Raw genomic sequence first — 11,935 nt, 5'->3', positions numbered from 1 at the left:
CCACTCCAGTGTTCTTGCCTGGAGAATCCCGGGGACGGGGGAGCCTAGTGGGCTGCCATCTATGGGATCACACAGAGTCGGACACAACTGAAGCGACTTAGCAGCAGCAGCAGCAACACAAGGCTTCCAGAAAAAAGAGGATAAGGAAATACTTCCAACCTCATTTTGTGAGGGCAATATGTGATATCAACATTGAACAAGAATTCTGTATAAAAGAAATACAACTATTAACAAGCAAATCTCTCCCCTGAACACATATATAAAATTCATGACACAAAATATAAGCACAAAATTAAATTCAGTTGTAAATTAAAAGGATAAATACCAAAACTAAGATTTGTCTCCACTAAATGTGCCCAGGTGATTTAATATTTAAAATCTTTTAATAAAATTCAACAAACTGAAAGAAAAAGAGAAAACTCATATGTTGTTGTTATTTACTCACTAAGTCATGTCTGACTCTTGTGACTCCGTGGACTGTAGCCTGCCAGGCTCCTCTGTCCATGGGACTTCTCAGGCAATAATACTCTTGTGAGTTGCCATTTCCTTCTCCAGGGAATCTTCCTGACCCAGGGATCAAACTCGTGTCTCCTGCATTGCAGGTTGATTCTTTTACCAACTGAGCCACCATGGGAACCTGAAAACTCATATGGTCATCTCAAAAGAGCTAGGGAAAAATAATCATTTGATAAAACTCATGTTCATTCATGGTAGAAAAACTTTTTAGCAAATTAGGAATACTGAGGAATTTCCATAATCTGATAACCACAAAAACACAACAAAACAGAAAAAGACAAAGGCAAACATCATAATTTATAACAGAAGAAGGTGTGTTTTGTCAACTGGCAAATAGTAAGTACCCAATAAAGATCTACTGAATGAATAAAGTTTAATTTATCTTATTTAAAAACAAAAACACTAAGATATGCCTGTTATAAAATAAAGCTTTCTTAGTAATACAGTAACTGTTGCTAGATAATATTTCCAAATAAATAGAACAACATACATACACTATCATGTGTAAGATAGGTAGCTAGTGGGAATCTGCTGTAATAGCACATTGCTCTATGGTGACCTAAAAGAGTGGGATGGAGGGGGTGGGAGAGAGGCCTAAGAGGGAGGGGGTATATGTATACACAGAGCTGATTCAATTTACTGTACATCAGGAAACAACACAATATCATAAAGCAACTGTGTGTGTGTGCGTGTGTTATTCACTCAGTCATGTCCAACTCTTTGCAACCCCATGGACTGTAACCCACCAGGCTCCTCTGTCCATGAAATTCTCCAGGCAAGAATACTGGAGTGGGTTGCCATTCTCTTCTCCAGCAGATCTTCCTGACCCAAGGATTGAATCTGGGTCTCCTGCATTGCAGACCTGGGCTTGAACCCTGGGTCAGGAAGATTCCCTGGAGAAGGGAATAGCTTCCTAGTCCAATATACCCCTCAATTAAATACATAACTAAATAACTTGGTAATTAATGGTACCAACTGTTGAGAATTTACTGTGATCCAATCACTTCACATTTGTTACCTTATTTAATTATTACAAAATCCTCACAAGGCAGATACTATTAATATATGCAGTTTACAGATTAGGGAAATAAGGCTTAGAGTCATACAGCTTGCCTAACTCACAAAGATACTAAGTGGCCAGAAGGGTTTGACCTCAAATAATCTGTCTCTCACAATACTTTTTTAACCTCATGTGTTACCCTATCTTCGATTTCTAAACCATTTTTCACTTACAGTACGTAGTTTTTAAAAACCAATAAGAACAAAGAAAAGCAATAAGCAGAGTCCAACTTCCTAAACGGAGATATGAAACATAATGAAAGTGCTAGTAATGACACATAGTGGAGCCAAGATGGTGGTTTTAATAAAATTGAGAAAGAGTGGATTGCTTTCCCACAGAAATTGTGGAAACACAGAGGCCATCCAGCCTAAGAAATATAAAATTGTTCATGTTTTTGATCTCTGGACCAAAGGAAAAACTACAAATTCCAATGTTTGGAACATTAAATGGAAGAGTTTTAAAGGAAACCATTATTATAATCATGGTACCCACCAGCACTATGAGAATCCAAGCCCTGTCAACATTTCTTTATAAGTTCACCATTAGGACTTTCTAACTTATCCAGCATTATTCAGCTAGAGCTTAAAAATCTTAAATGTAAGATCTTAACTTGTGAGTGATATTATTCCAAGAATTACGCAGAGGAGAGTGGATATCATGTGATACAGACACAATAGAAAAATGTTTGGCTTCTGCAGCATTTTAACAGGTTATTAGCCATCTTTTACTTTATTTTTCTTGCTTTGGAAGAAGGTTTAGGGGAGGAGGGTTGACCTGGGATGGAAGATTATATTGTCAACTCAATCATGAGCAAAATTTTAAAGTTTAGTATGTTATGTACAGTTTGATAAACTCTGTAAAAACCTAGATACTGTCTCCACTTTCTGAGTCTACACAAAGGCTTGAAATCTCATAAAGAAAGATTATTTTTAAGAACTCTGGCACTTTTCTTTTTGTCTGAATCATAAAAAAAGAAAGAAAGAACAGTCATTTCTAATCCTGTCCAGTACATTCCAGCTAAATAACAGCAAGAAACAGAATAAAAGGAACTACTATTTGGTCATTTCAGAACTTCAACAAACATTGAGTTAAAATCTTTCCTCAATAAAGGTTAAGGCTAGAGAGCCCTGATCCTTCTGAAAATGCTTCTGTTATCTCTAACCTCCATGTTCCTTGACATTACTATTTTTTTCATCTCCCTTCCTTGAGATGACTTGCCTTTAAAACTAAATCAAAGATCAAAATAGAAATGTAGTAAATTGTATCTTACAAAGGGAAATGATATAAACTTATTTAACAACTGAACTTGGAATTACAGTTCATGCCACCATTTATCACGCTTGAAAACCATGGTGAATGGTTTTGTAAGATTACAGTACATGGCTAAGTCAGAAGAGAATGAATGAAACAACGCAACCCATCCAATTCATTACAGTCAGTCCACACAGCCACACAATATGGAAGAAACCAAGAAAAAATAGGCCCCTCACAGACACTGAAAAATAACATAATGAATTGTCCAAGGCCACTCTACTTTTTTGGAATCAAATAAACGTAACCTTATGTGACTTCTTTTCTTAATTGACTCAATGAGATTTTTACCTCACTGGATCTTGAAAAAATACAGTGCACACGAGGTTCTAACTTTAAACTCCCTCTGACTCCTAGGATTACTAAAAGTCAATTGGTTGATTATTAAAGGGCAAAGTAATTTAAATTTATTTCCTGGTAGGGCCTGACAATCCTTACCAAAAGAGTTGTCAGACTATTTTTACCTAAACTAGAATTTTTGCTTCTGTGTTTAATTTACGTAACAAACTTATACATCAAATATTCACTTAATGGGTAAAACCTCATAAAAACAGACCCATTTTAAGTAAACTGTCCAATAAGTAAGGAAAGTCTTGTAACTATGGGAAGTGTATCTCTTTCTACAATTATGCTCTAAATCTTGAGATTCACACAACTTTCTCACATCGATTTTTTTGGCTACAAGTACATCCTAACATTAAATAAAAATGGTTTCAAAGCAAACTAGTTCATGTGCCAGCATAGTCTAAATATGGAAGGCATCATCTTATAAGTAGAAATGGTGCTAAAATTCTGAAGTTAGAAGGTTTACTGTAAGTAAGAAGCCAAAAGTTCAGATACTCAAAGTTATTCCAAAGCTTTTGGGTTGGAAATGTCACAAAAGTGGGCTTTTCCATGAAATGGCCTGTATTTCCTGTTTTTAGTTAAGCTGGAAGTGTAGTAGGAACAATACTCATTATGGCATGTCATTGCATCTACTTTGGGTTTGAAAACACCAAGCAGAGACTATGAGCATGACGAATCAAAAAAAAAAAAGAAATGAGTAGAGAGGTATTCTGGGCTAAGAAAAGGAGAGTTAATGGGAACAGAATTTCCTAACTTGACCACCAGTTAACCATAGCTTGGACGTCCAACGTGCTATGAGTCACTAGCAACTAGCTCCAAAATAACACAAGAACATCTTGGGCTAGATCATTACTGGAGTATATTGTTAATAATATTTCCAGAAAAAAAAAGTAAGCAGAAACAGTTTGAATAACTGTTCAAGGGGTAAAACGGTGCACATTAAATTTCATTTTCAGAATAATCTGGAAACAAGATGATGCAAACGACTTGCTAGACAGATAGACAAACAACTTGGTAGACATTCACATTCATTTAGAAATTTTAGGCAAAAATCACAGCTCTCATCAACAGGGTTGATAATAACTCTTCACAGGAAGAGTGTGGAATTGTTAGACAGAACACAGACTGCATTTTCAAAAGCAAAGTCTCAACATGTTCATGGATTGTGAAGACAGAGGTATATTTTGCATTTTCCAGAAGGCCACTTAATGACATTGTCTGTAACTTAATTTCCTCCACTCTTCAAAACTAAAACTCCTTAGTTGGTAAATTCAAACTACTAACATTCAATCACTTAGTTAATATGTATATTGGATCTGAACAATAGTGCTTATGCATACTCAGTTAAGAAAGAAAATTTGAGAGCTGTTCTCCTTTTCTACTTGATTGCTCCATAATCAAGGGCACATTGTGAAGTTAGACAATTCATTTAGTGATGCAATACCTAAGGGTCCCCTTAGAAATATTACTTGTCGCCTAACAGAACAATCCTCAAAGATGAAAAAAAAAAACAAAAAAAATTAATAATAATGAAACACAGAAAAAGAAAACAAGTGTTTAGGATTTGCATCCAGGAAGAGAAAGCCTCAGTAGCATAATATATTGACACTAACTACAAATGAAGTTTGTGAGTCCTTGCAAAGAAGAGTGAAAAGTAAGAAAAAATGAAATGAGATAGCAGAACTGAGACACAGGTCTGGGTGTTACTATCTTTCTCATCCAGTCCTGTGTGGGGGTCTGTCCATCCTAGAAAAAGGAGCAGGCCAAGCAGGGTGGGTCAGGATGGCATCCCAGGTACCTAGAACTTGGTGGTGCAGTGGCTTTTGGCTTGGTGCAGTCAAGATCAAACAGAAGAGCAGAGGCACATTGCTCAGAAGTGGCCCTGGAGAAAGTTCTCCTCCAAGACTAGGGTACGAAGCCAAGCAGGGAAAGAGCCCATAGATTCTGGAATAGGGAGCTAGGACAGAATCACAGGCTCAAAGATGATGAGGGGGCCTAGCCCTTTGCAGAGAGCAAGATGCAGGCCTAGAATATGCTCCTGGTGGGTACCATGAATGAGGACATGTCCCAGAGCCTGGGGCAGAGATCCAGCCCTGGAGTATGCTATTTCATCCTGTTTCTGTGGTTTTGGGCAATCTCTCTTTTTCCACAGTTGCTGCCTCTCCCCTTTGTTTACACCTTGATTTTGATATGTGTGTGACTTGTGTGTCCTGAGGAGTTTGTACTCCAGATATGAGTGACACTTAACATGAAAACAGATTAATCAAGTGCACATACAGTGTGTTTATCCATTGTTTCTATGGCTGGATTAATTATTGACCAATTTTACTCAACAGAGTAATTGAGTTAATGGTTAAAAAAGACAGAGATAAAGAAATAATGGGTTTCTTGTTTGGTGGCAGTCAGGCTTCCTTCCTGGAACTGTGCCGTCGGCAGGCTCTGAAACTGGCCTGTGCTCCATTGTGAAGCCACATTCAGTTGATGGTAAAACCTAGAATAGTATTGCTGGACTTGAACTAGAAGACTATGTATATTCATTTTTAAACCCTGATTCCATGACAAAAAGCCATGTTCGTTTTCCTGAGAAGGACTTGCCTAGCTGAGGGAATTCTGACAACAAAGGAAAACTCAAACTACACAGAAAAGCCAAAAAATCACAAATGATGTGACTCTCCTAATTTCTCAACTACCTGAAGATGAAACCCTGATAGTGAGTTATTTACCAGGGCAAAAACCATGTCTCATTCATTTTGTATTTCCCAACATCTAAGCATAATGTCTGGTATATGGTGGGCATTCTGTAAATACTCAGTGAGCTGAACTATACTGTGCTGTTTCATATCCCTATCGCTGGTCTCCTTTCATCTGGGTAACAACTGTACCTGACCTTGGCTCAGCCTTCATTTCTTCAGAAATACACTACTTGACCTCCCCAACTTGACCCACTCCCCCTAATGCTTACAGGTATACTATTATGGACTCTCCTTCTAAGTACCTATCCCAGCTTTATTTTTATATTTATTTGTAAGGCTCTTTGATATAAACAATGCAAACTAAACCTTCAACAACCAAGTCTGAGGAGGCGAGGACTGTGTCTTTTTGTTTTCCGCTCATGCAGTAATTATTGTTTTTATTGGCCCTCAGTAAATATTTGTTAAAGTAGTGAACCAAGAACCCATAATTTTCATGGTTTCCTCTCATTCTAATAATACGCCCAAGACCTCAAATAATATGAAATAAATTATTCAGCACCCACTCACATAATAGAGCTGGGAAAGTAAGTTTGTGCCACAGGCCATTCAGTTAGGAAGAATTCTGATAAGACAAAAGAAAAAACTCAAATACATTTCATTATAGCCAGAAGTACACCACCAAGGAGTGTACCATAGAAATTTTCATGGAGAATTTTTATTCTTTTTAATCATCCAACTAATATGCAAGAGAGCTGTGTAAATGAGTAGTTGGGTGAGAATACGCACAGCTTGCTTTCAACGAAGGCTAGCTTTTCTAGTTTGGCTCTGACCTTTTACCGGATCCTGTGACAAAGAAGACAATTTTATGGATGATTTATCTCAGCCTTGGCCAAAAGTAAAAGTTCAGTTCTCCTCTTCAACCATAGAATATGTGCACCAGATACCCCTGGCTCTTTTAGAAGGTAGAAAAGAATCTCAGTTCTGTCACTGCGTGACTTTAGTAAAACTACAAACTTTCTCTGTTGTACCCATTTTTTAAATCTGTAAAATAAATAATTGATGTATTGATAATAATACAGTAACCTTGTGGAGATTAAATAAGGCTATATATTAATATCTAAAGTACTTGGCACAGTATCGTAAGCTCTCGGCCAATGTTGTTATTATCATATGATTTGTGGCATTATTACCACTCTTTCCATGTATTATTTTATTGGAAATCAAGGAACTGGTTATATTGAAGAGTACTGGTTAAAAGGCTCAAGTAAGAAAGACCCAATACCTTCACCGAATCATTCTACAAATGGTTATTGAGTTTCTGCACGGCATCAGGGTTAACCAGCTCCCAGAATCAAATGGGTGACTTATTGAGAGGTTGGAAGGGAGGGGGTAGAACTGTGGAAGAATAAGTGAACCATAAGTTAATGGGACCAAACTGAGGTCCAGACCCTGAAGACAAGAATTTCCCTGGTGGTCCATTGGTTGGGACTCCATACTTTCTCTGCAGGGAGCACAGGTTCAATCCCTGATTGGGAAACTATTAATAAGATTCCACATGGTACGTGACATGGCACAAAAAAAACCAAACAAACTCTGAAGATAGTGAATATAAACAAAATGAGTCATGTACAGAAGTGAACCTCAGAGTCTTTGGGCATCATTAAATCCTAGAAAACTGTATTAACCTTTCAGGAGAGGAGACACCAAGGTTGGAGAACTTTCCTATCCATGACCAGCCCCTACTTAATCTACAATATTATAGAAAAAAAAATCCACATCTTAAATGATCTTAAATCTCATCAGAAATGGTTTGTTGTGTTAATGTCAATCATTCATGATAATATCAAGAATTATCATCCAAAAATGAAATGGAATTCATTTCAAGTGTATTCAGAAATGGAAGTCTAGTACACAGTTAAGAATGAAAATCCAGCCCAGTGAGGAACAATGAGGATAATTTCTAAATGTGTTAAGTAATGAAAGGAAAAAGTAAAAGCAGTTCTTCAGACCAAAGACCTACATCCCAGGTTTGCTTAAGGCTGGTCTTAAAGAGACTGAAGTCTGCAGCAGAGGAGTAGAAGTGAATTATCTAAAAGTCTTCAAATTCTCTGTAGTGTCATGATTGGCTGATTAGTCTCCACCAACTACATATCTGGTTTCCACAAACAATGTGCATTCTGAGATGCCAGAATCATCCTGCTAAAAATACACAACTCAGGAAACTATACTCATGGACCCAAAATGTCTTGTGCCTTTTTTTTTTTTTCACTAGACCAGAGATTAGAAGAGGGAAGAGATGTCTTGTCAGCTGCCAGAACTGTGCTGTGAAGGCTATCTGCAAACTAACATTCAGACTGTCATACATACTTTTACAGATGCTGGAAGAAGATGTGACATGCCTGCATCAGAGACAACTGACTTTATTCCTCTTAGTACTAATGGTAGTCAGAAGATCAGTATAGAAGGTCAGGTGACACCTGGACATATATAATAAGCTTTATAGGAGAGGGACCCTGAGCTTAGGGAACCTGAATCTTTTATATTGGGCATTAAGCATGCCTGCTCTTTGCTCTGAAGGGAGATATTATCTCCATTTTTTAAGGCTGTTCACTGTACAAACAGTCTGGAAATAATAGAATGGAACAAAGTTAGTTATTTCTTCTGCTCACAAGACAGAGAAATGTGAGACTCACTCCAAAAATTGTCTCCCATGACACTGACTCTCACAGAACATGCTTTAGTGCTTGGCATCCTGTGGGTTGACAGCTGAAATAACTGTGGATCTGTAAAAGCCCTTTCTGATTCAGGATGTCATCTAATCTGAACAAACCATTATTGCACATTCCCAAGAACATTTTCCTGAGCTTGTCAATTGTCAAACCACCTACAGGTATTCATCTTCTCTTTTTTAAGGTCAGCATAAATTTCTAAAACTATTGTCTTTTCCCATTTCCCAAAGACATTGAAGGATTCATATTTAGAAGGCTTCTGGAGAGTAGCAATGAGTGAGCCAAGACACCACAACTAGAGAATCTGTGCACCACAACAAAAATCCTACGTGTCGCAATTAAAACCCCAACGCAGCCAAATAAATGAATAATATTTTAAGTCTAAATAAAAAGTAGTTAATATCCTGCCATTCTAGTATATAAGTATTTCATTTACCATGAACAGAGCATTATATAATGACAAATATTTAATGTTTAAAGTTAGTATTTTCACACAATTTTTACTTTCTAGTTAAGCCACTTCAAGATACATAGTATTCACTTATGTATCTCTGTATATATTCCTCTTATACCTATGAGGGAAATGAAGGCATTGTCATCAGCTTGATATCCCCAGGGAGTAACATGGTGCCTAGTAGGTCCACAGAGCAGGTGATCAACAGATGATTAATGAGTTAATCAGTTAAACATTGGGAGGATTTGTACTGATCCAAGGGCATGCCCATCATGCTGATAGCAAGCTAAATGGACTTTCTGTCAGGTATACCTCTATAATAAGAGAAGAGAAAAGAATCTGGATTGTTAAAGGGCTCTAATTTATAGATTCTATACTAGGACGGATATATGGTACAATAAAAAAAAAGCAGAAGAGGAGAAGATATTTATTCAAGACTGGCTCTGCCACTGTCTGTCTGGGAGTGTCTTTGAGCAAGGCACATACTATCTATGGAGTCAGTTTCCTCACCAGTTAAAGGAGAGGTACGTGGGACTTTCCCAGTGGTCCAGTGGCTAAGACTATGCTTCTTCTGCAGGGCACGCAGGTTCAAACCCTGATCAGGGACATTCAACAACACTAACAGAAGAGGTACACTCATGAGTTTTGCAGGAGTGGTGAGTTTTGCAATAACAGTTAGTCCAGCTCTAGCCTCCCATTCTTGCAACACCACAGGTGCTCCTTTTGGGTTTTATAGATTCCATTTGTGCAATAAGGTGCTACGGTTAGAATTTTGTAAGCTTAAGACCACATGATCAAAAATATTTTTCCAACTTTACTATTTATATATATTAAACTGGAGGAGAAAAAAGAAGCTAACAATTTCTATAATCAGAGCCAAAAATTAAACTATTACTTTTATGGTACTTACTTTTAGCAGATTTTCTAAGACAAATTCTCAAGACTTTCATAATTTTTAAACTCACATACTTAGTGAATATTTAATCCACATCCTAAATTCACTTACCTAGAATTCATCACAAAGCTTCTATCCTGAGGACTAATGCCACATCTAAAGGGACTTCTTAGTCTATATAACAAAATTTTTTTTTTCAGAATAAAGCCTGAATTTCAAAGCATGATAATTTAATTTAGTAACTAAGCTGCTGATTAACCTCACTTATGAAGTTTTTACTAATTGAAAACATTATTATTCTGTTTCTCATTTACTGGCCCTTACCATGAGCTAACAATGCTTATGAGCAAGATCACTGGAGCACTGAGAAGCACTTTTTCCAAAACTGAATTTCTCCTGGTCCCTGATTTTTTAGTATTTTGATTGGCGAAAATAAATCTTTCATTTTCCTTGATAATATTAATAATCAAATATAATAGTATTTAACATTTGGGGTCACTTACTATATACATCAACACTATTATAAACACTTTAAATAAACAATACTTCATTGAATTCTCACAATCTACCCCAAAGGTAGGTTTTGCTACACTCTCCATCTTCCAAAGGAGCAGCTGAGACATAAACTCTCACATTTAGTGAGGAGAAGCACCAGCCCTACCCAACCACCTGCCTCCTGAGCCCACGTCTCGAACCACATTGCTGTATGTCAGCATCCACTGCGGACATTAACAGCCTGGGAACAAAATACACCAAGATGCTGAAGATGCTAAAACAACATCCGTAAGTCAGAACTCACACTACTCTTTTCCATTTATGTTTATTTTTCTCAGAATATATTTTCCCACAGTAAATTAAATAAGAGAGGATGAAGTAATGAGAAAAAAACAGAACAATGGAGATGGAGCTAAAGTCAGTAAACCTGCCCTTAACACCATTTCTGCCACAACTGGTTTATGTGGCTTTGCACAAGTCTCTAAATATCTATTCCAAACTTTAAGAAAAAAAAAAAATCTAAGAACTTTACCTAAAACTCATGAGACTTTTAGGGAATCATATCAATAGTATTGTTAATCACCAAAACACATGTGAAAATTATTACTATTAAAGGAATAATTGTAAATAATAGGCATGCTTTATTATACGATCCTAAACTAGCTTCAAAAAAAACCTATTCTAAGACAGTTTAAAAATGGCTGCCTTTGTTTCATGGAACTTTTCCTAAAGATAACACTAAAATTGTCACTACTTCCTGCATGACTCTTCATTACTCTGCAACTTCCTGAAGATGAACCACATTAAATAAATTCTAGAGAGGCCAGAGTTAGAAGATACAGTACTTAGCAAACACTATTTAAGTTGATTCATCTTATAGGATAGATGCTTTGCCTTTTATTTTTTCAGGAAAAAAAAAGAAGCTGAAATTAAAAGCACATATTTTTTATCTGTTTATGTTGAGTAAAATCTAGTCTACAAGTAGAAATACTAAACAATAAGATTTGGTCGATATGTGACCTTATGCTAGGCTTTCCACTAGGATTGTTCCTTTCTTCCATACCTTACCTTTTTCATAGTAGGAAGTCAGGCTCTAGCAGTCACTTCATCCTGCTACCTGAAATCAAAGGTCATGGTGTTATTTTTAGGACAAACTAAAAAGAAAACTTCTATTCTTAAATTTGCTAGTTGTATGCCCAAAGTCGAAATTACTTTTTCCTCCTATTCAGGATTTGCCCATGTAAAAATATCTGCTAACACCTATATATGTAGAAATGTATAACCATTTAGGGTAGCTGTGCTTTAAATAAGTCAACCCAGTAAAATGTGTAAATTAGTTTTTCAACTCCCTTCTTTGGGATTAGGGAGTGGAGGTGGAAATTTGATCTTTGCATTTGTTTTTCAATTTACGGCTAATCATATGCATCAAGAATTTGT

General features: G+C 36.7%; 1 long non-coding RNA gene across 1 annotated transcript in view; it reads right to left on the bottom strand.

Moving 5' to 3' along the window:
• The window catches only part of LOC104988382, a 47,991-nt gene extending 36,373 nt beyond the window's left edge, over positions 1–11,618 (bottom strand). The window contains exon 1 of the long non-coding RNA XR_825232.1: positions 11,567–11,618. This is a non-coding gene — a long non-coding RNA (uncharacterized LOC104988382). The remainder of the gene's footprint in view (positions 1–11,566) is intronic.
• Positions 11,619–11,935: the final 317 nt, after the last annotated feature.

The sequence above is a fragment of the Bison bison genome, unplaced genomic scaffold, assembly GCF_000754665.1.
Source record: "Bison bison bison isolate TAMUID 2011002044 unplaced genomic scaffold, Bison_UMD1.0 scf7180017864132, whole genome shotgun sequence".
Lineage (NCBI taxonomy): Eukaryota > Metazoa > Chordata > Mammalia > Artiodactyla > Bovidae > Bison > Bison bison.
This window is presented reverse-complemented; position numbering and strand designations above follow the sequence as displayed.